Source organism: Rhinatrema bivittatum, chromosome 12 (genome assembly GCF_901001135.1).
Source record: "Rhinatrema bivittatum chromosome 12, aRhiBiv1.1, whole genome shotgun sequence".
Lineage (NCBI taxonomy): Eukaryota > Metazoa > Chordata > Amphibia > Gymnophiona > Rhinatrematidae > Rhinatrema > Rhinatrema bivittatum.
The window spans coordinates 38,822,591-38,846,354 of record NC_042626.1 but is presented as its reverse complement, the minus strand read 5'-3'; the positions used below and the strand labels follow the sequence as shown (position 1 = coordinate 38,846,354).

General features: G+C 43.4%; 1 protein-coding gene across 2 annotated transcripts in view; it reads right to left on the bottom strand.

Moving 5' to 3' along the window:
• Positions 1-13,401, bottom strand: part of ZBTB44 (zinc finger and BTB domain containing 44) — a 104,623-nt gene extending 91,222 nt beyond the window's left edge. Inside the window, exon 1 of one of the 2 annotated variants that reach the window (XM_029573407.1) lies at positions 13,193-13,401. The gene's annotated coding sequence lies outside the window, so the exon portion shown is untranslated. The remainder of the gene's footprint in view (positions 1-13,192) is intronic. The other variant, XM_029573406.1, reaches the window with a different exon arrangement.
• Positions 13,402-23,764: the final 10,363 nt, after the last annotated feature.

Below are 23,764 nucleotides of genomic sequence, written 5' to 3'. Positions count from 1 at the left end.
TCTACATATTCATTATGTTCTTATATACAACTAAAATATGCTTTCCTTACATTGTCTAATCAAGTAGAAGACTTCTTTGTTATCTTTAAATGCATATTTTTATTTTATTTTTAAACAAGATTAGATCCATCTAAACATCAGTATTTGGGGGGCGTTTCCAAGATGGCGACATAGACGGTTTGTGCTGCTGCTGCTCCGACTCGCTATTAACCCCAATTCATAATTGCGGAAAGATTAAATGATTTCTTTGCTTCGGTGTTTACTGAAGAGGATGTTGGGGAGGTATCCGTAATGGAGAAGGTTTTCATGGGTAATTATTCAGATGGACATGCTGGCTGTGTCCCATTAAACCATGTCTATCTATGTGTTCTGTGATTTTGTTCTTTAGAATAGTTTCCACGATTTTTCCTGGCACTGAAGTCATACTCACTGGTCTATAGTTTCCCAGATCACTCCGGAGCCCTTTTTAAATATCTGGGTTACATTGGCCACCTTCCAGTCTTCAGGTACAATAGGCGATTTTAATAATAGGTTACAAATTACTAATAATAGATCTGAGATTTCATTTTTTAGTTCTTTCATAACCCTGGGGTGTATACCATCTGGTCCAGACAATTTGCTATTCACTTTGTCAATCCGGCCTACTACATCTTCCAGGTTCACCGTTCAGCATCTCTTATCAAATAGTGGCCATCTGAGATAAAAATGAGCAAGTTTGCTTACCATAAACGAAAGTAAATCACTTCAGTTTTACTTGCAAACATTAAAAAAAACAAAAAAAACAAAAAAAAAACCAACCACCTCTCTAAAAAAAGGAAGCAACCTGCTCTGAACGCACTTATACAAAATTGTGATGTGCTTGCTGGTGTTATAATTATCCATTGCAGCAACATTTCAGCTGTCTTGAGTATATAAGAATATTATGTATATTAAATTTGAATATTTTGAATCATCTAATCTTGTTGAGTGCTCTTTTGTTTGGTTTTTCACACAATTTGCATTCAACATTTTTGACCTCTCTATTTTGTGATTCAAAATTGATAAGAGCAGGATAGACTGCTGTCCAGGTAGGAGGGCGGGCATCTCATGTCTAATTCAGCTATCTACCTAAGGAAAACACTGTTTACGGTAAGCAAACTGCTCTTTTCTGTCAATAAGCATGTCTGAATTAGACATGATTTGTGGAGAGTCTCAAGCTGAGGGCTGCAGCAGAGCGGTTTTGTTAAGCATCCCTGACTTCAGCATGGATAACAGACTATTCATAAATGAGATGCTGCAATACCGCTTTTCCCCCACTATGCTGTCTGTAGAGGCTAGAGAGTCTATACAGTAATGTGAGGTGAAGGTGTGCACAGACAATTAGGTAGCTGCTTTAAAGATGTCCTTGAATGTAACATCTCTGGGGTGTGCAATGGAAGTAGCAGCTGCACGAAGCTGGTAAGCCTTTACTGGGTTAGTGAGATCAAGTCTAACGGCAGAATAGCAATGCTGAATGCAACTTGTAATCCAGTTAGAAAGAGTTCTTTGTTGTGCTCACTCCTAGTTTGTTGAGATTGAATGAAATTAAAAGTTGGGACACTTTTCTATGAGACCGAGTATGGAGTTTGTAATATGCCAATTCTCTCTTGTGGACCAATGTCTGAAGTGTCTTTTCTCTCATATATGCATGAGGTTTTGGATAAAACATAGGCAGTACAATTGACTGGTTTAAAGGGAACGCAGAAACAACTTTCAGCAGGAATTTCTGATGCATTCTTTGTACTACTTTGTCATGAAAAATTTGCAAGAAGGGGAATAGTGAACTAGGCTTTGCAGTTCACAGACCTAAGAATAGAACCTTCCATGTCAGGTATTTCAGCGAGCGGTTCAAAGGGTGGTTGTGTAAGGGTTGTTAGCACTATGTTAACATCCTAAGGTACAGGTGGTTTCTTCATAGGAGGATGCATATGAAGCAAACCTTTCATGAATCTAGATATGAGAGGATGTAGAGAGATTGTTTATTCATTGTCTGATGAGTGGTAAACTGCAATAGCACTGAGATGTATGATACTACTGTAAGATCAGATTGTGGTTGGAAATAGAGAAGGCAACAAAAGTCTAGGGCCACAATTCTATATGATAAGAATGTCACCAAGCGGAGTATTGTTTCCATTTGAAGAAGGAGTAGCTACTTCTTGTAGCTGGTATTCTGGAGGAGAGGACCTCTTGGATTGGTTCTGAAAAGGACCATTTTTCTAAGACTGTGCATTCAACAACCATGCTGTCAGGTGTAGGGAAGGTAGAATGGGATGCAAGCGTGGGTCTCCTTCTTGGGAAAGACAAGAGGGGTTGTCCCCTAGGGGAACTGGTATCTGAGGATAATTGAATGAGATGCATATACCATGATTGTCTCAGCCATGCTGGTGTAACAAGAATCTAACAAGAATCATCATGGCTTGCTCCCTTAGCTTTTGTATTGTTTGAGATACAAGAGGTATTACAAGAAAAAAAGTACAGGTGGTCAGTGTTCCAGGTTATCAGAAATGCATCCTAGGCTTCTCGTAAAGGATAGAACAGAATTGGTTTAGGTTTCAATTTTGCTCTGTTGCGAATAGGTCGATTCAGGGCCTGCCCCATGTCTGGAAAAGGTGGTTGGTCATGTCTTGGTTTAATGACCATTCATATAAGCTGAAAATTCTGCTGAACTTGTCCGCTATACTTGTTATGGATACCTGGCAAATAAGAGGCCTGTTTTGTTGTGAATTGCTCATTGCCATGCGTAGGGTTTCCTGGCAGAGAGTCCATGATCCCATTCCTCCTTGCTTGTTCACACAGAACATGGCCACCTGTGTCTGTTTGAATCATTATGCTCTTTCCCTTGAGAATATGATGAAAAGTTTATAAGGCAAAGCATATCACCGAGTTCCAGCAGATTTGATAACTTTGATATTTCCAAAGATCTTCTGTCCTGAAATATCCTGTGTGTGACCCAACCAAGAATCGAGGTATCGATAATAAGTATTACTTGGTACAGGATCAGAGCACCTTCCTGTATTCTGGAAGAGTAGAGTCACCAATATAGTTCCTATTTCAATTTTCATGTGATAGAGATTTTTTTTGAAGATAATGGTTGCAGTAATTTATTCCACTGAGACCAGAGTCCCCATTGGAGGTGTATCATATGCAGACGTGTTAGAGGAAGCACATGAATGGCTGCACCTAAGTGGCCCTGGAGGATTAATACTTGTCAGGCTGTAGAAGTGCACATTTTTAATAAGGCTATTGCCACTTTGAAAAGATTTTGAATCAATTTCAGAGACAAAAAGGCTTGTTGTTATATTGTGTCTAATCACCCTGATAAATTGAAGCCTTTGAGTGGGCTGCAACACAGATTTTGGCACGTTCAATATGAATGTCAAGGATTGCAGTGTCTGGCTTGACAGATACAAATAGGATAAAAGTGTGTCTTTGGTAGGGGCTACTCGGAGCCAATTGTCCAGGGTAGGGAAATACTTGGATGCTCTGATTACGTAGGTGAGCCACCACTACTGCAATGCTTTTTGTGAAGACTGGACTCTCTTCAGCACCCCCCCCCCCCCCCCAAACAGAAAGACTTTGTAGTGGAAAGTTCTCATCTTGAAGCACAGATAGCGCCAGCATGAAGGATGGAAGGGAATGTGAGCATATGCATCCTTTATATCTAAGGAGCACATCCAGTTGTTTTGTTGTATGAAGGGAGGAATGGTCCCCAGAGATGTCATCTTGAGCTTCTCTTTGTGTAGATGGTGATTGAGATTTCAAAAAGTCCAGAATTGGTCAAATTCCTCCAGTTTTCTTTGGAATCAAAAATATATTGGGAGGAGAATCCCCAATTTAGAAGGTCAGGTGTTATCTCTTCAATCACTTTTTGCAAGAGGAGCTAGGTCACCTCAAGCTGCAGTTGTGATAACAGAGGTCAGGAGGAGAGACTGCTATATTAGGAATAACTGAGTAAGTTTTATAGTGCAAGCGGTCTGTGGAGATTTGCTGCCAGTACAGAAAAAAATTGCTGAATTCTTACTCCTACTTGTGTCACAAAACAAATCTCGGGTTGTATCAAAAACGTTAACCTGGTTTACTTGGTGGTTGTTGCTGTGTTTTTTGCTGTCTGCATTCTCTGGGATGCCCTCTAGAGGACGCTGATTGTGGTTGTCTCTGCGGCTGAAGTGGAGGGAGACAATATTGTCTACAGGACTCTGTAATAATGCCACTTTTTGGGTGGTAGGTTCAGATCTGCTGAGATGGATAAAGGACTGTACCGCAACATTTTGCTCCTTCATCTGGGTGACAATTTCTCTCAACTTTTCGCCAAGTTGTCTCCCAAACAAAGAAGGTTGGCCATTTTCATGCACATCTTCTCTTATTGAGCTCACCCCAAGCCAGGCCATACATCTAGTCCCAATAGAGGTGGCTGAAGTCCTTGTCATCATGTCAAAGGACTTGAACACTGTTCTGAATAAATAGCAGACCACCTCCTCCAGATTGTAGAAAATATGTGGAGATTATTGTTTGCCCATAACCAATTTTATGAACAGTTTCAATTTCTGTACACATTCTTAAAATGTATTGTACAATGTAAAATTGGTGCTGGGAGATTTCTGCAGTCAGCATGGTTCCTTGAAAGACCTTTTTTCCCAGGTGGTGTATTTGAGTGGAATCACATCTTTGCTGTTTTCATTGCATTTCCACCATTAGTGAAACATGAGGTAGTTGAACTATGCTGTAGCCTGGGAACTTCTTAATACTAAATTTCAAGTCAAATTTACAGGCTACTATAGAGACAGAGAAGGGAGACTTCTACTTCTTCATCAGCATGGAATCAAGGACTGGGTGTGTTGGTAGTGCTGATGGACTGCCAGGATTTCCAAAATTTTTAAAATCCCCATGATTTCCGCTCTAAGGTCTCAATCTTTCTTAACAGCAATGTTGATAACCTTCTCCACAAATCTGGAATATAAGTCCTCAGATGGAGAAAAATAGTCAAGTGGCACCAGAAGCGGGTCCAGATGGACTCCCCAAGTGAGTGCTGACTAGACCAAGAAGACTAGCAAGATCGAGGTGGACTCTTCCTACAGGAGACTTCAGGAGGACAAGTGGAATGTCACTAGAAGTTGATCTAAAACCTGAGGAGGCGGCAACCAGGAATGGAGAAGCACCCGGCATGACTCTCTCTGGCAAAGTGGGAATAATTGGATACGCAGGCAGGAAAGTGGGTTGGTCTGGTTCCAGGATGAAGGAAGTAAAGATGTTTTTAACAATATCTGCAATTTGTTCCATGGCTTGCTATGATCTTTAAGACAGTGTAAGAGGTGGTCCATCCTCCTCGGATACTAGGATATTGGACCTGGGTTAGAAGGAAGTTGCATAATAGAGCAGGGAGGTTCTGGGGATTGTATATGAAGTTCCTGTGCCACTGGGAGGGAAGGCGTAATAGGGGTTGGCTGTCTAAGCTGGGTCTCAGCTAGTGAAGCACTATAAGCAGTATTCAGTTATGTTACTAGCACAGCTTTTAAAATCTCTTTTGGTATATCTTTCCCTTTAATGACTTTCGCCTCGTTCTTCAATCCATTATTTTTTCGAAACTTGATTACTGCAACTCAATCTTACTTGGCCTCCCCTCCAACAGCATCAAACCCCTACAAATAGTACAAAATGCCGCAGCCAGAATCCTAACCAACACGAAGAGAAGAGACCATATTACCCCCATCTTGAGCAACCTCCACTGGCTACCCATCAAACAGAGAATCCTATATAAAACATTAACCATCATTCATAAAGCAATTCACAACGTCGCACCTATATCTCTACAAACCCAACTTCGTCCACACTTATCTTCCAGACCCATCAGAAGCGCCTACAAAGGCACGTTAGCCGCAGCTCCTGGCAAATCAACACTAAGAAAAAGAGCACTCTCTACTGCGGGACCACACCAATGGAATGCGCTCCCACCAGACCTTCGACTCGAACCCAATCTACTAGAGTTCAAAAAAAGGTTAAAAACCTGGCTCTTCAGGCAAGCTTTCCAATAGGCACCTCCTCCTGACTTTCAGATCCAACCATTGCAGGGTGTCACCAACACCTTGCCACTTAATTTTCATACTGTACTTGCTTATTCGCAATTCTAACAGTCATTATTCACCTTTATATAACCGTCTACTGCAGACCATATTCGCTTCTAAAGTTCTTTGTAAAAAAAGGTTAAATCTGTTAAATGCTATTGTTACATTCTATGTTACTTGTAATAATGTTCAATGGTTTATTGTTATTGCTCCATGTTCTATGTAAAAAAACCCAGGTCTAACTTCCCAGACCAGGGCAACCTCTTTCGTTACTTGTAAACCGGACTGATTTGTATTGCATACAGGAATTCCGGTATATAAAAATTTAAAATAAATATAAATAAATAAATAAATAAAAGAAACACCAGCAGTGGAAGATGCTGCTCCAGTTGTCATGGTCGTTTTGAAGAAATGGAAAAGTTATATTTTGGTAAAAGGTGTCAATAAGCATCTGAGAAGGGCTCTTGCATGGAAATTAAGAATTCAGTGATAACCTGCATTGATGGATGGTGTCGATAGACCTGTTCTGGATGGCCGTGCCTTTGAGACATCGGGGTATGATTGCGTGGATGGTTCGTACATTGAATTAGGATGCATTGTTTGCACCAATGCAAGTTTGGCTAGATGCAATTACTTTTGCACTGAGGACGTTGATGCAGATACATCACATGTCATGATGTTTGCATCAAAGCATGCATCAAGTATGTAAATGCAAGAAGCATCAGATGCAGATAGTACTTGCATCGAGTGGTGCTTCAATGCATCATGGGACTTCTCTTCCGGTCAGTGCTTTTTGGGCACACCAGAGGATTTGTGTGCTTTCGATGCACTTCAATGCTTCTGAATCTGTTTTCCCAATGCTGTAACGACTGCCTTTGTTTTCTTGAAGGCACTGTTTCTTTTTGCACTGAGTGCATCAATGATTTTCAATGCTTTGATTTTGATAGCACTTTTTTGGAATCTGATGACCGAGATTGCTGCAGACTAGAATTTTTCCTGTTTAACTCACTTTGTTCTTCCCTTCCTGAGAAGTCTGCCCTCGAGTTGAAGCTTTGAATATGAATGACAACTCTGCGACAGATTTAGTGGAGAGCTTCAAAGAAGCTATCTTTGATGCTCTCATTTTCTGGGATAGAGGGGACATTCGTCCACAGGCTGCACAATTTAGTTAGTCATGGTCTGGACCTAAGCAGCAATAGCAAAGCTCGTGGCTGTCTGTCTTAGAAAGAAGGCGCCTGCAAGGTGCTCATCAATTTTGACTCTTTTTTTTTGGTAGCACTAAAAAGTACTGTTTGGGGGTCACTACAAGTAGTGAGAGAAGGGTTCCCCCTCCTTTTTTTTTGTAACTAAGGAGTCAGAGAAACTGTTTTAACAGTCTATGCAATAGCTCGGACAAAAACAGACAGATTCTGAGTTAACTTTTGCACATGCTTAGCAGAGCTCAAAGCTCTACTAGCTTGGAGAGACAACTGATGGTGTCAACCACAGATCATATCTAATTCAGCCCTGCTTATCAACAGAAAAAGTATCTCACCACGGGTGTTATGATGGTCCATTGATAAGCAAAAATATTTGTCTTTCTTGGAGAATAGATAGGTACTGTAATTGGAAAACAATCTGAATCTATTTACTGAATGCCTTAAGTGAATTTTATATATAATTTGCATTTATTTTTGGGACTTCTTTATTTTTTGGTGATTTTCACACACACACACACACACACGAGCCAGGATTTATACACACACACACACACACACACACAGGAGCCAGCTCATATAAAGTGGATGAGGTAAGGAAAAAGATCAATTAAGAATTCAAAACATGGGGACACGTAATAGTTATTCATGCCCCAAATTAGAAAGAAGTCATGAAACAGTCACTTGTGGGTAGAAACACAGATATTGAACAGTCACTTATGGTCACATGACAAATGTGAGCATAAAGCAGTCATTTAAATGTGCAAGAGATAAGCTGGAAAATACACTGAACACGCAAGAATGGGACATGAAACTGTCACCCACTGTGCAAGAGAGAAACTGAGACAAGAACTAGTCCCTCTTGAGCATGAGGCATGTGATGAAAGTCACTGGGGGGAAGCACAAGATGTAGACATGAAAGTGTCATTAAAGAGCATGGGTGACAAAACAGTCAACAATTGATACACAAGACAGGGGCATAAAATGGTCAATCAGGCATGAGAATGTCTGAAATGGTCATTTATGACTTGACAGAACAATCACCTGCGGATGTACAAGATGGGAAAATAAGCAACACTTTATGAAATGGTCACACATGAAACAAAACTGTTGCTCTGACATGACAAAGTTTGAAACAATCACACATGAGACAGGTGGTGCAAAACAATTACTTGAAATCATGTAAGTCAAGGAAATGAAACGGTCACTGGTTGGCCTTGAACAACATGAGGTGTGAAACAGTCATATGACAGATAACAGTGATATAACGGTCACTATGCCAAGGTGTGAATGACAGGTGTTAAACGGTCACATTCAAGAGTGACAAACCTGTTACTGGTGGACATGCAAATGAAACTGCAGGAAGACCTTGCGAGAATGGAAGACTGGGCATCCATATGGCAAATGAAATATAATGTGGACAAGTACAAGGTGATGCATTTAGGGAAAAATAGTCCATGCTGTAGTTACACGATGTTAGGCCCAATTTAGGATTTACCACCCAGGAAAAAGACATGGGTGTCATAGTTGATGTTACATTGAAATCATCAGTGTACTGTGGCGGTCAAAAAAGCAAACAATGTAAGAATTATTAGGAAGGGAATACCAAATAAAATGGAGGATGTCATGATGCCTCTGTATCGTTCCGTGGTTAGACCGCACCTTGAATACTGTGTGCAATTCTGGTTGCCGCATCTCAAAAGAGATATAGTTGCACTGGAGAAAGTACAGAGAAGGGCGACCAAAAAAGTAAAGGAAAGGCTAAAGAGGTTAGGGCTGTTCAGCTTGGAGAATAGATGGCTATGGGGGGATATGATAGAGGTCTACAAAATCATGAAATGAATGGGTAAATGTGAATCGGTTATTTACTGTTTTAGATAATACAAGGACTAGGGGCATTCCATGAAGTTAGCAAGTGGCACATTTAAAACAAATCAGAAAAAAATTCTCTCACTCAACGCACAAGCAAACTCTGAAATTCATTGACAGAGGATGTGGTTAAGGCAGTTAGTGTAGCTGGGTTTAAAAAAAAGTTTGGATAAGTTCCTGGAGAAGTTCATAAACAGCTAATAAACAACAGGGAATAACCGCTGCTTGTTGCCTGCATTAGTAGCATGGGATCTATTTAATGTTTGGGTATTTGCCAGGTACTTGTGACTTGGATTGGCCACTGTTGGAGACAGGATGCTGGGCTTGATGGATCCTTGGTCTGACTAATATGGCATATCTTATGTTCGTATGTAAATGGACACAGGTGGGCATGAGACAAGGGAATGGGTGGGAAAATCACTTGTGGAATCAAAGCAGGTAGTAGAGTGAAGGTGAGAAAGGCGTGTAAAGGTCACTCAAGTGTGAGCGATACGGCATGAAATGGTCACACATGAGATACGAATTACATAAAACTGTCACTTTCACATTATATGAGTTTTTAAAATAATCATACAGGATGTAAAACAATCACTGGCAGATATCAAGATGGGGGACATGAAACAGTCGCACACTGACCTTGACCAAAACGAGATTTGAAACCATGTCACTTGTTGGGTGTGAGAGACGGGTGTGAAATGGTCACAATCGAGGTGACAGGCCAGTCATTGGTGGCCATGTGAGTGAAACAGGCACAGGTTGGAGTATGGGCGTGAAACAGTCATTGGTGGGATCAAGGTGGTGAGGGAAGGGGGAACGTGAAATGGTCACTGTGCTCACACAGCCTGGCTCAGGGGTAAGAGCTGGGCTAACTGTACTTACAATCCATGCAAGCCATGGTAGCTAATGTACAAGCCTCTATCATAAACACACACTCACCTACTTCTCCCCCCCCCCCCGATCACTTCACCTCCTGGAAGGAAGCAAAGACATAAGACCGACCTCAAATTTTCTCCTTCCTCAACACCATAACCCCACCTCTGACCCCACCATGCCTTGCCAATGCAGCAGCGGTATAGCCAAAACTTTTTTTATGGGCCCAAGGTTAACATGAGAGGACCATAAATATACAGGTCTGATCCCTACTAATTGTACTTAATAAATAATGTCCTAGGCATGCACCCTACAACGGGTTTCAAAGTAGTCTGCAACAGCTGTTATGAATGAGTGAATCTTTTTAAAATATTTTAACTCACTTATTTCAAGCACTTACCAACATTATAGATTCCTTATTAATTTGTATTAAATTTTATATTTATAGTTTATAAATACACAAGAATATTAAGTAAAATGCAAAGAACACAATGATCATATCCAATCAATCATGTAATAAAACATATCAATATATCTTTCATGAATCCTATCTCCAGACAGGCAGAGATCATCCTAACTACAATAAAATAGCAATAATCATAAGAGCGGATGCAAAGCAGAACTAGGACAGTTCATATTACAACCCAACATGAAAAAAAAATGTTACATTCTGTTGTCACCCCACCAAAAAACTCATTCCAGTGCTAAACGGTTTGTGAAGAATCAAACGTAAGACACCTAGAACCTTGCCATACATAAAATCATAGCACTGACTCTCAGGATTCAAACCACCACCACCTTATGAAAAAGCAGCAATGTAAATACTATACTAGGCCCTAGAACACTAAATACACCACCTACTGGGGTAACAGAACAAGTTGGACTGCTACAAATCCCTGTAGAAAAACTACATGCTTGCAGAAATTCTGTACCTCAGGTACATACAGGCAGAACAGACAGACCATTACCGAATACATTAATAAGGGACAAAAAATTTGAAACAGAAATATAACAGAAGACTTGCCATACTGGGTCAGCTCAAAGGTCCATCAAACCAAGTATCCTGTTTCCAACAATGGCCAATCCAGGTCACAAGGACCTGGCAGGATCCCAACATGCAGACAAGACCAAAATAGAAAGCATCAGAATAGTGAACTCTAAACAGCAAACTATAAAAAATATAAGAAATGCAATATATACCAAAAAAATGACATATTCCAATTGCTAAAAATGCAAATTTTTTTTTACCTTTGTCTGATCTTTTTATCTATCTAATTGGTTGGTCCCAGTCTCTTTTCTCCACTTTCCCCTTGTCAGTTTTTCCTAATTTCTTCTCCAGGGTCATTCTTCTGTTTCTTCTCTCTATCTTATTCCCTTCCTTCCTTATTCACATTCAGGTTCATGCTTTCTCTCAGACTCGTGCACACACATACAAGCCATCATATGCTCTCATACACACAAGCTCGCTCTCATGCACTGACCTCCACACACAGCCACCTATTCTAACCCCCCACCCCCCAGGCTCCCATTCTCTCTCTCTCTCACACGCACGCACACCCCAGGTTCCCGTTCTCTCTCACACACGCACGCACACCCCAGGTTCCCATTCTCTCTCACACACGCACGCCCCAGGTTCCCGTTCTCTCTCTCTCTCACACGCACGCACGCCCCAGGTTCCCGTTCTCTCTCTCTCACACGCACCCCCAGGTTCCCGTTCTCTCTCTCACATGCACGCACCCCCAGGTTCCCGTTCTCTCTCACACACGCACGCACACATACCCCATGTTCCCGTTGTCTCTCTCTCTCACACGCACACCCCTTGTTCCCGTTCTCTCTCTCTCTCTCACACGCACGCCCCATGTTCCCATTCTCTCTCTCTCTCTCTCTCTCACGCACGCCCCATGTTCCCGTTCTCTCTCTCTCACACGCACGCACGCCCCATGTTCCCGTTCTCTCTCTCTCTCACACGCACGCACGCCCCAGGTTCCCGTTCTCTCTCTCTCTCTCTCTCACACGCACGCACGCCCCAGGTTCCCTCTCTCTCTCACACGCACGCACGCCCCAGGTTCCCGTTCTCTCTCTCTCTCACACGCACGCACACCCCAGGTTCCCGTTCTCTCTCTCTCTCTCACACGCACACCCCAGGTTCCCGTTCTCTCTCTCTCTCTCCCACGCACGCACGCCCCAGGTTCCCGTTCTCTCTCACACGCACGCACGCCCCAGGTTCCCATTCTCTCTCGCACGCACGCACGCCCCAGGTTCCCGTTCTCTCTCTCTCTCTCTCTCACACGCACGCCCCAGGGTCCCATTGTCTCTCCCACACACGCACGCCCCAGGTTCCCGTTCTCTCTCACACGCACGCACGCCCCAGGTTCCCGTTCTCTCTCACACGCACGCCCCAGGTTCCCGTTCTCTCTCCCTCTCTCACACGCACGCACGCCCCAGGTTCCCGTTCTCTATCACACGCACGCCCCAGGTTCCCGTTCTCTATCACACGCACCCACCCCCCAGGTTCCCATTCTCTATCACACGCACCCACCCCCAGGTTCCCATTCTCTCTCACACACATGCCCCAGGTTCCCATTCTCTCTCACGCACATGCCCCAGGTTCCCATTCTCTCTCACATGCACGCACACCCCAGGTTCCCATTCTCTCTCTCACACACACACCCCTCCAAGCTTCCATTCTCTCACACAAAGACTCCCACTCTCTCACACACATATAGTGCCTCACCACCATAACCCTTCTTCAGCTGCCGCGGGGATGGGTTCCCGCGGCGCCCTGACTTCAGGGGTCCCCTCTCCTTCGTCGCCGCCGGGATAGGTTCCCGCGGCGGCCTTGCTTCGGTGGGACTTCTTCGCCGCCGCGGTGATGAGCTCCGGCGGCGGCCTTGCTTCGGCGGGCCTTCTTCTTCGCTCTGGGACGAGCTCCCTGGCGACCTCGGTTCGGCGGGCTCTCTTTCTCTTCGGCCGCCGCGAGGATGAGATCCGTGACGGCCATTCTTCAGGCCTTTTCTGGGGTCAGGCAGCCCTGATTGGGTAGGCCACGGCCCACCCGTGGCTATGCCACTGCGCTGCAGTTTCCCGGCTATAACAACAACGCCCCATGTAATCGGTGAGCAGTTGCACGAGCACACTCCTCACCCACGCCCCCCAAATACACATTCAAACTCAACTTACTGTTTCTCTTCTCCGTTCGGCGCCGCCGCCATTTTCAAAACAACTACCACAGACCTGAGCGAGAGGAGAGGAGGAGAGGATGACGTCATACGCAGGCAAACAGACAGGGGCGGAGTTTGAGCGCTGGCTGCCCAACGTCACGCGCGTACACAGCCGGAAAGACCGGGAGCATGGAGGAGACCCTGCAACAACATGTCGCGCGCAAACAAATAGGACCTGGAGTGGGAAGCGGGCTAACGGCCGTGTGCGACATGATACGCAAGCGCCCCAAAAAAGAGTTAGGTTTAACATGCGAAAGCAATAGCGGCTTGTTTTTTTTATTTATTTATTGGGGGAAGCGGGGTCTACGGCGCATCTATCACTTGAGCTTGGATTCACGGATACTTCTTTGCAAAACCCGCTTTATTGAAATCTGTCCCAGCTACCAGGAGGGCTTGTTAAGTGGAGCGTTTCGTGCCGTTAGGCAGAAGATGAGGGGTGGGCGATTTTTTGATTGGAAGAGTTTGTGTCGTTTAATTTATTTTGTTTTTCTTTATAATCCGGCCGAGGCAATACACCGAGCTCAGCCGAGGGCACTATATTTAGCTCGTGGTTGAACGCGCGTCCCCGACCCCTTATGCTACAAGCGGATTAGCGTGTCTAAAACAAGAGTCCAACACCCTCGCTCCCTCTCCCCCGCGAAGCTTATAGCGCTCATCACATGCAAATGCATGTTGATGAGGTTATTATCTATTCTCTTCTGATTTAGAAAAAAAAAAGTGCGCGATCACGCACATTTTTACTCTCAGAAATGAAGGTTTGGCCGGAGCAAGTGATTTTAAGTTGGAGGACCAAAAAGGACATTTAGATCTTTTAGATGTGCTGGCAGATTAGGAAAAGGGACACTCAATTATTGAGTGTCTGTTTTCCTAACTGGCTGACAGCCGACACCGAAGAGGTGCTAGGGGTGCACAATTTCCCCTAGCATCTCCTTTTTACTGCGGCAGCCTATTTAAATATTAAATTGAGCGTCTGTTTTTTTCCCCACTACCAGCATAGACATGCACAAAGATATGTGACCTGGACCATGTAACTTGTGTGTGTCTTATTTGGCATCCAGAATTTCTTTTTACAAAAACTTGTTTTTTCTTTTTTTCCAATGCACCCTCAAGCGTGGGGTTGTGCTGCATTATAATGGGCTCATTGGTTGCGTGTGAAATTTTTTGCATTGCGAGGATTAGCTAATAGCCTCATCTACATGGAATTTACATGTGATGAGTGCTATTAGCTGCGCAGTGATTTGGACGTGGTAATCCCCGTATTGCATTGGGGGTTATAGACGTGCATCCAAAACATGCGTCCAATCGCGTGTTAAACCATGCACTAGCCGCTGCACACGGTATTACATCAGCCCACTAAGGTGTATGTTAAGTCATCCCATAAAGCACTCTGGTCCCTTAACACAGTGGTGTAAGAAGACTCATTTTTATAATTTTATTTTATGTCAGGTTACTTATTTAGGGAATAAGAAATATATTTTATTAGGATTATTTGGTTAAGAGGAGATAAGCACAGGAGTAAACATTTATTTATTTTTTTAACTGTTTTTATATTTTGCTTCTCCCCTCCTGGAGATCGAAGTGGATTACAACAGTAAAATACAATAAAATAAACTTACAATAAAAATAAAATAAACTTACAAAAATAGCAAATATTTTCATCACATTTTGAAATAGGATAACTACAATATTAGCCCAAGATCATAGCTTATATGCAATTGCGCACACATCTGAGTGTGAGCAATGGTATAACAACTACTGATCCCATAGATAGACTTCAGGGAAACCTTGCTTGAAAACCCAATATTTTAAGGCCTTTTCAAAAAGATGAAAATGCTCATTCTTCTTGAATCTATCTTGGTAAACTTTCATAGTGTGGGAAGAATCCCAGAAACAGCTTTATCTTTTTAGATCTAGATAAGTACGTTTCTATGACTGATCGAAAGGCTTTGTAATGGTTTGCATTGGGGATGCATGTAACAGCCTCCCTGTGAAGAGGATACACAAAAAAGAAAATAAAGAATTCAAGAAGGCCTGGCCTAAGCCTAAATGATCCTTACTTGTGAAGGAGTGTTGATGAAGCTGATAGAGATCTACTAGGGCAATAAAACCAAGATTAGATGGATTTTATGTCTTACACTGACTGTTGTTAGTGGGAGCTTATTAAGAATCAATAATAGTATTGAATAACTGTTACTTGGATGTTATATCTGGCTTAGCTGATGGCTTGACTTTAGAGAATGCTACTGTATTGCTTATTAATTGTGTTGGGTATGTTTATTGTTTGGCAGTATGCTTGGGGCTCTGGTGATTTGTTTAATTAAATTCTGTGCCTATGTGATGCCATAGTTTAGGATTTTGGGTTTATCCCATTTATTTTATGTGATATTTATTGTACTATTCATGCAGTCATACACCTCTTTCAACAAGCTCATTAGGAAGAGGTCTAGAAATTGATCGATTAAATTAAATCTACCATCATCTATTTTTCTGTACCATAATACCTAGGTTGAAGCATGGTACAATTTACCAAGGCCTGGTGATCCGGGGGGAGGCAGGGGCAGGCCCAGGCCGCAACCCTATTGCCATGAGGATATAAACTAAGGCTAAATTGTAAGTAATGCTTGAAGATATTTATGGAACACTATGTACTACCTACATGTAAGGTTGCCACTTTTCCATAGACCAGGACTGGACATTTAAGGATGTGTTTGGGAGGCAGGGAGATGGTACCCTTCAATTGCATAAATTTTAGATCCTTCCAGTGATCTGCCTACACAAAGTCTCTGTATACGCATTCAAGTGAATAATGAGCTGATAGGCTGTTCCAGCCTCTCAAGGCAATAAAGGGGACCTCCTGCCACTTAGCTGCACCCATTTCTTATCACTAATTTTCTCCTCTGTTTTTCTCTCATCCACATTCATTCATTCTCTCTCTCTCTCACACTTGATCTCTTAGGGTCTGAAGCCTGCTGGATAGGGAGTTGGAAAAGAGAGGAGGGGACGGACCAGGGCTGGTAGGTAGGGAAGGCAACTAACCAGACGACAAGGTACCAGTGTTGCATGCCACCCTTGGAATAAGTGCTCCCTTAGCCCCTATGTGGCTGCTGGCTCATCAAGGAGGCATTGCCCCCTTCCCCCATGGCCAGCCATATGATCTGCACTGTCCAGGGTACTGGGCAGCCCAACAACAGGCCTGAGTGGAGCAGGGTGGGGGATGCATGGGCAGAGAGGGGGAGGGGGTCACTGCAGTACAGTATATGTTTTTGTTTAACACTATCCCCCTAGCCCTCCCCTCCCTCCCTCAATTCCCATTAAGTTATCTCTAGTTATAGTTTATGCTTTTTCTTCTACTCTGTCTACCTAGGTCCTCTTGACACTGTTGCCTCCTCTAATATTCCCATCTTGTTCCTTTTTTATCCCTTTGTTAATTGTAACTTTATAATTCTACTTCCAACCTTTTTGTTTAACCATGTTGATATGTAAACCGATGTGATATGCATATGAATGTCGGTATATAAAAGTTCTAAATAAATACATAAATTTCAAGTTAAGGGAGCAAGACATGGGTCCAGAATGAGACTGAGGGAGGAAGGTACAGCCTACAGAGCAACTTCCCGGACAGCTTCAGCTATTGGCTGCACTGTAAGACCCTGTTGCCCATTCCATCCTTCCATGTACCGCCTCTTATTTCAACCCCTCCTGTCACTGTCCCTTCTGTGTCTCTTCTCTACCCATCCTGCATCTCCGTCTGGTGCTCCACCTTCTTCTTTGTGCCTGTATCTGTCTCGGCAGGCTCACTGCAGACCCACTCTCAATTCCTGGCCTAGCACACTGAAGGAAGGGGGTGGGGCCAAGAGGGCCATAGCCACAGACATCAGTGGAGCCACTGGGAACTGAGGGATGTGCTGTGCCCCGCCTCTTCTCCCTACGCTGACCAATCACAACATGGGTAAGGAGGCACGGGGCAGGGATGCAGCACAGCTCACCTCTGAGAGACTCCCACCTTGCCTTTCTCTCCCTCTAACTAAGACTGTGGGAGAGAGGAGCAGCCACCTTGCAAAACCGGACTTGTAACATCCGGTCAGTAGTTCTGACCAGTGGCTGCACAGAATGCCTGAAAACTTGGCTGTCCTGTCCAAAACCGGGCAGTTGGCAACCCTGCCTACATGGGGTGTCTAAATGATGAGATTTGCTGAAGCCAATCAAAAGCAGTCAGAATAGTGAGTTGCCAGCCAACTTAAGGTACCTCTGTGTAACAGGAAGTGTTTTTGCAGTTAATTCTAGGAATTGAGGTTGAGCATTTATTAAGGATATTGGTTTCTCAGTTTTATCATCTCTATCATTCTTCCCTATCCCACTACCCTGCTTTAGTGAACTTTAATGACATATCTAGGTCGTAGGCTGTCTGCATGACACTGTACTATTTACATCCGGTGTAACTGAGCTATTTCTTCCAGTACCTGAATGTAATCCACTTTAAAGTGCCGAAAGTTGGAACATAAAATAAATTAACTGACCTAATAAAGAGAGAATAACACTTGAAAGTTGTCACAGATTTATTGTTATTCCAATGAAAAGGTATTACTTACAACTTGTCTGTTGACCCTTAATTCCATGCAGTTTGAAAGACAGAGGGACTTATTCTTCCCTATGTGGCATGCTCTCAGGAATTATAAGTCCTCCAATCTCTTGTGCATATAGATAGAGGAGGGAGAAAACACCATATAACCCCGGAGGAAGGGACAGTGAAAGCCATTGCAACTAGTGATGTTGGTAGGATTTACAAACCCAGAAAGTAACATAGTAATGATGGTAGAAAAGGACCAAATGGTCCATTCAGTCTGCTCAGCAAGCTTCTTATGGTTAGTATCTACCATGCTGTGCATGTTACCCCCATTTTTCTCTTAAGGGTAGCAACTGCAGCTCTGTACCGTTATTCCCAAGCCTTATGGGAGAGGCAGATATCCTTATTTATTTATGTATTTAAAACATTTTTATTCTGTCTATAATAACAAAGCCACGCAAAGCGGATTACAGAGTTAACATAAAACAATTTCATAAAACAAACAAAACAGTAATTATAAAACAATAGTCATGGAAACACTTCTTTAAACAAAGCAGCCGTCACCATCTTCTGAAAAAGTTTAAATTCAGAGAATTCTCTTAATTTCCACTGACTAGCTATTCCACAGGACCACACCTCCAATAGATAAAGCCCATTGCCTTGTGTCCTGAAATGGACATCGTTAACTGGTGGCAAATCAAGAAATTTCTTGCCAGCTGACCGCAGCACTCTTTTTGGAATATACTGTGTAAGCCAATTTACTTAAGATGGGGCCATACCACACATTGATTTGAACATGATGATCAAGATTTTAAACATAACTCTCAGTTCTCCAGGCAGCCAATGAAGCTGAAACAACAATGGTATCACATGATCTTGTCTGGAAGCATTCAGAACCAACCTAGTGGCTGAATTTTGCTAGAGCTGTAAAACTCGTAATTTGTTTTCTGGAATCCCAAAATGCAAGGGGTTACCATAATCAAGGATTGTCAAAACAAACAGCTGAACTAAAGTAAGAAAACCAGATTGATCGATTAAGGATCTAATGTATCTTAGTTGTTTCAGCTTAAAGTATCCTGAAGAAAGTACCATGTTAAGTTGCTTCTTCCAGGTCAATAAGGGGTCAAAGTAGAATCCCAAATTCTGGATGTGGTCAACATATTCAATAGTATCACCACCAATAGAAATGCTAGGCAATCCGTCTGGCCTTGGTTTGCGAGAAAACCAAATAGCCTCAGTTTGCACCAAATTAAGTACCAAAGCATTCTCTAGCAGCAGTTGTTTCTTAGTTGAGACTGGGTGGCTCTAGGTCACAGGTCTTGTTCTACCAGAGCTCACTGTAATCCATTTTTCCCTGGGTTTTAGAATCCTCTATGGAAGTTGGTGTTGATATTCTGGATGCTGTGAGGAGGATTTTAAAAGCCTAGATAATTATTCTTCTACATGAGTCGGGTTCCTTTTTCATTGCAGAAGGAAATAAATTGGACATCCCTTAAGTCTCCAAATGCTATGCCTTGGGACATAAGCACCACAGTTGTAACATTGAATAAAAGACATTCCGATTGTAAGGGTCAGTGAGGACACTTGAGTAGTGTTAGATTGTTACTTAGGTCATTAATTATTTACTTATCCAAAAATAAGGAGGTAAAAGAAAGAGAACTAAAATAAATTAAAGGACTACAATCACTACCTCCAGCTTTTCAAAAGCAGGCCTTTCTGCAGTCTGGTTCAGGCAGTATACAGTACACATAATAGGGAAATAGATAGAGATGAGCTTCGTTTTTTTGTACCGGGTCGTTTTTTGAGTCTGACGCTTCGGGGTAAAGTTCGTTTTTCCTCGGTTAGTTTTTTCGAAAAACGAACAAAAACTAAATGGGGAAAAATGAAACGGGCCCAAAAAAGACGCGGGAAAACGAAGCTCAAAAAACCCCACCCCAAGCATTAAAATCTACCATAATACTTTAAATACAACACCCCCCCCCCCACCACCACCATCCTGATCCCTCCGCAAGACTTACTAACATCCTTGGTGGTCCAGCGGGGTCCCGCGAACGATTTCTCCCTCCGTGCCGTTGGGCTGTCTGGCCTGCCTTGCATCAAAATGGCGCCAATAGCCTTTGCCCTCACTATGTCACAGGAGCTACCGGTGCCATTAGTCAGCCCCTGTCACATGGTAGGAGCAAGGCATCACTAAATAAAGGGCGTTTCCATTACCGATTCTCCTTGTTTTTACTGCTTTACAGCCAACTGGATCGGCTTCCGCTTTGTTTTTTGGGTCCAGAGGATGAGGAGGACTGGGAGCTAGAGGAGAACAAGATGATGGGCTGCATGTAGGAGGGAAAGCGAGCAAGAGGAGATTTGGGGGTGGAGAAGGAGGGGCCGAGAAGGAAAGATGGAGAGAAACTAAAGAGAGGAAAGGGAGTAGTGGGAGAGGGGCTGAAGGGAGAAGAGGGAGATGGGGTGCTAAAGGAGAGGAGGAGAGATCAGGGGAAGGAGCTGTTGGTAGGGGAGAGAGAAAGGACCTCTCAGCTACCTCCTCTTTCACTCCTGCCACTAGTTCCTTCCTCTGCTTCTAGCCTTTCTCCCCTTCAGCACCCCACCTCTCTCCCCCCTTCAGCTTCTACTCTTCTATCCTATCATTTGCCCTTGACCCCTGCCTTGTCCTCTCCCCCTCAGCCCCTTCTCTCCACACCCTTTCACTCTCTGCTTACCACCTCCTCTCCCTTTGACTTCCCTCTTCCCTCTCCTCTCTTTTCAGCCCCTCTTCTCCTGCCCTCACCCACCTTTCTCTTTTCCCTCCTCTTACCTGCACCACTACCAACCTTCCATAAGAAAAAGGATGAAAGCTCAGCAGCCCTAACATCATGTATTAGATTGGGGCTGCCAAGTCAGGTGGCAAATGCTGGAGAAACGTGGGAGGCAGGTCTGGGTTGCTGGGAGTGTGACAGGGTTGCCAGCTGCCTAGAAATACTGTCACTGACACTATCTTCCTTTTCTCCAGGAACTCTGACCCCCTGCTTTCCCCCCCTTCTACAGCATTTCAAATCACCAAAAGGACCGGACCCCCGCCCCCCCCCCTTTGGCTCTCTTGCTAATATGACCTGGGTCGCGCTTTGGGGGTAATGGGGCGTACCCTCTCATCCCTTGCCTCAAGCAGCAGATTGCCTTGAGCTGCCCCTGCTACTATGTGATGAAATTGGCATACAGGGCTGCTATTAGTCACAACTGTATCCAACATTGATTTTGAATTTTCCAAGACACTTTAGGAGATTGTGTGCAGGTAACTAAAATTCACTGAACAGTGAGTGATACAGGGCAATATTAGGGAATTGATATATACATTAAACTAGAATGCACAGTAGAAATGACTGAAAATAAATAGAATACACCAAGGAAAACAACTTTTTTTTCTATAAAATTAGAAAGTTTATTTAGTTTTTAAAAATATTTGCTATAGATAACAAGCTTGACTGGAAATTGTGTCATCTCTCACATGTCAACAGCACTGAAGTAGCAGAGGCCATAGTAGAACTCAGCACAGTTAGAAAGATTAGCACTGTATCAGCACCCAGGAGTGGGGAGCAGCAGCAGGTTATGCATAAACTATCACACGTACGGTTTCAAATACAGCCATTGTACAAAAATAAATACCTTTTAAGGAAGCTAAATACAACACTAAGGATCCTTCACTGAAGGGAATGCAAAAACTATATAAGTTATTATTCTATGTACATCACTGGAATGCTACATTTTCCAACTGGCGAGGGAGGGGAGTACATGTAGGATTAGAGCATAATCATGCAATGGAAAAAGTCTCTCTGGAAGCATTTGTGTGTGTTTGCGAGAGAGAGAAAATGACTTCTTTGCAGGTTCTGCTACCTTTCAATGGACCAGCTCACTCGCTATTTATCTCAAGATGTTGTTGGACAAGAGTTGCTGGGCAGGCTGGATGGGCCATTTTGGTCTGTATCTGCTGTCGTTTACTAGGTTACTACATCAGGTGCAACAGCCAGGCTCCCAAACAGAAGCATACGAGAAAAAGAGAGAGAGAGACCAAGACAGAGTGCGTAACGAATGCTATTCTCTCTAACGGAATTCATGCCGCCCAACTCTGAAGAATCACCTAAATTATTTTCTGTATTATTTTAAATCTTGGCAATTTTGGAGAACTATTGGTGGAAAAAATACCATTTTGCTTTTGAAAGAACATAATCCGCTTTCATCATTAATGCTAATAACTTACCTCCAGACAGTGCCTTTCATTCCAGCGGAATCCACACTTTACTGTTAGGGGTGTGTACTGACATTTTTTGTTGGTTTGTTTTATTTTTTGTTTCTTTTCCATTTCATTCATTACTTGCTTCATTTAAAATGAAAAACAAAACAAGCAACAAATGAAATTTAAAAAACAAAAACGAGAAAATGAAAGAAAAAACAAAAAAAAGGTCACAGAAGATTAAAAAAAAAAAAAAGCACACCTCCCCCCCCAGCCCTCCGAAGCCTCTCCTCTGATCATCCCCACCCATGAACACCTCTTGCTAGGTTTTCTTTTTCTTCAAGGAGCAGGACTGAGCCGCTTCCAACTGGTGCTGGCAGACTGAGCCTGGCCTTTTCTTATTTACTGATGAAGCCCAGATCCAGGCTGGTACCATTTTGTATGGAATAAATGTCTTGGTTTGCCTGCGCCATTGCAAAGCGTATCTCCAGCAGGGCAGGAGAGGCTGGGGATTATGCCCTGACCCATGAAGAAAAAGAAAACTATGGTAAGAGGGTTCAGGGAGGCAGAGGGGAGCCCTGGAGATGATTCATTTTTGGCAGTAGTGGTATTGCAAAATGAAACAAAAGAGAGAACAAATTCAATTTTGTTCATTTTTTTTTCTTTCATTTAAAAAAATGAATTGAAATGGGACATTTTCATTAAAATTTCCTGTTTCGTTTCAAACAAAAAAACATTTCTCTTTACAATTATAGCCTTTTAGAACATATGCATGCCTCTGTGGTAGATGGAATACTTTTGGATTGCAGGACAGCCAGCAGGGATAAAGTCTTTCCAGCAGAAGACTCTAGATGCACCATTTCATTTCTATTGCTCTAATCCAGGGGTCCACAAACCTTGGCCAAATCCTGCCAGCTTGCCAGACTTTCCCTGCTCGTGACTGGACTAGCTCGCGGAGCAAGATTTAGGCAGGAGGCGGTGACGAGACCAATTCTGCAGTGCCAGTGAGGGTTCCCATCCCTGCCAGCAGAAGGAAGAACTGCACAGGGGCATGGGAGGTGAGGTGCTTGCAGAGGTGCCTGCTGGTTGGAAGAAGATGAGCTGTTATGTGAGATGAGGAAAAGAGTGAGAGGACACAGATGAGTAAGGGGCGAGAGGGGAGAGGATAGAAAAGGGGGTGTGAGTGGAAGTGAACAAAAGGAGAAGGTATGAGGGGAGGGAAGGAAAGAAGGGAGGAGGATATGAAGGGACCGGGCAAGGGAAATGAGAGGAAAAGAGGTGAAAAGGAAGACAGTAAAGGGCAGCAAAGTACAGAGGGAGCAAGAGTGTATTGGGGGGGGGGGGGGGGGGGACTGAGTGCAAAGTGCATTGGCCAGACCAGTGCCAATGAAAACAGCTGCTGGTAAAGAGAGCTGGCCCCACCAGTGGGATAAGAGCCAGCTAGACCCTTGAATAATGACAGATCAACTAGACCCCCGCCAGGGTAAGAGAGGGGGATGAGTGAACATCCTGGCAGGGAAACTAGACCCCCGCCAGGGTAAGAGAGGGGGATGAGTGAACAAATGAGATAAAGTGAAGGGAGGGGATAAGAAGAAGGAGAGTGAGTGAAAGGAGGTAGGGAAAGGAGGGCAGGGGGGGAGTGAGATGAAGGGAGTGGGGAAAAAGAGGCTATAGGATTGAATGAAATGGAAGAGTGAATAAGGGGTGACTGATGTTAAGGGAGGGGAGGGGAGGGCAGTACCGACATGACC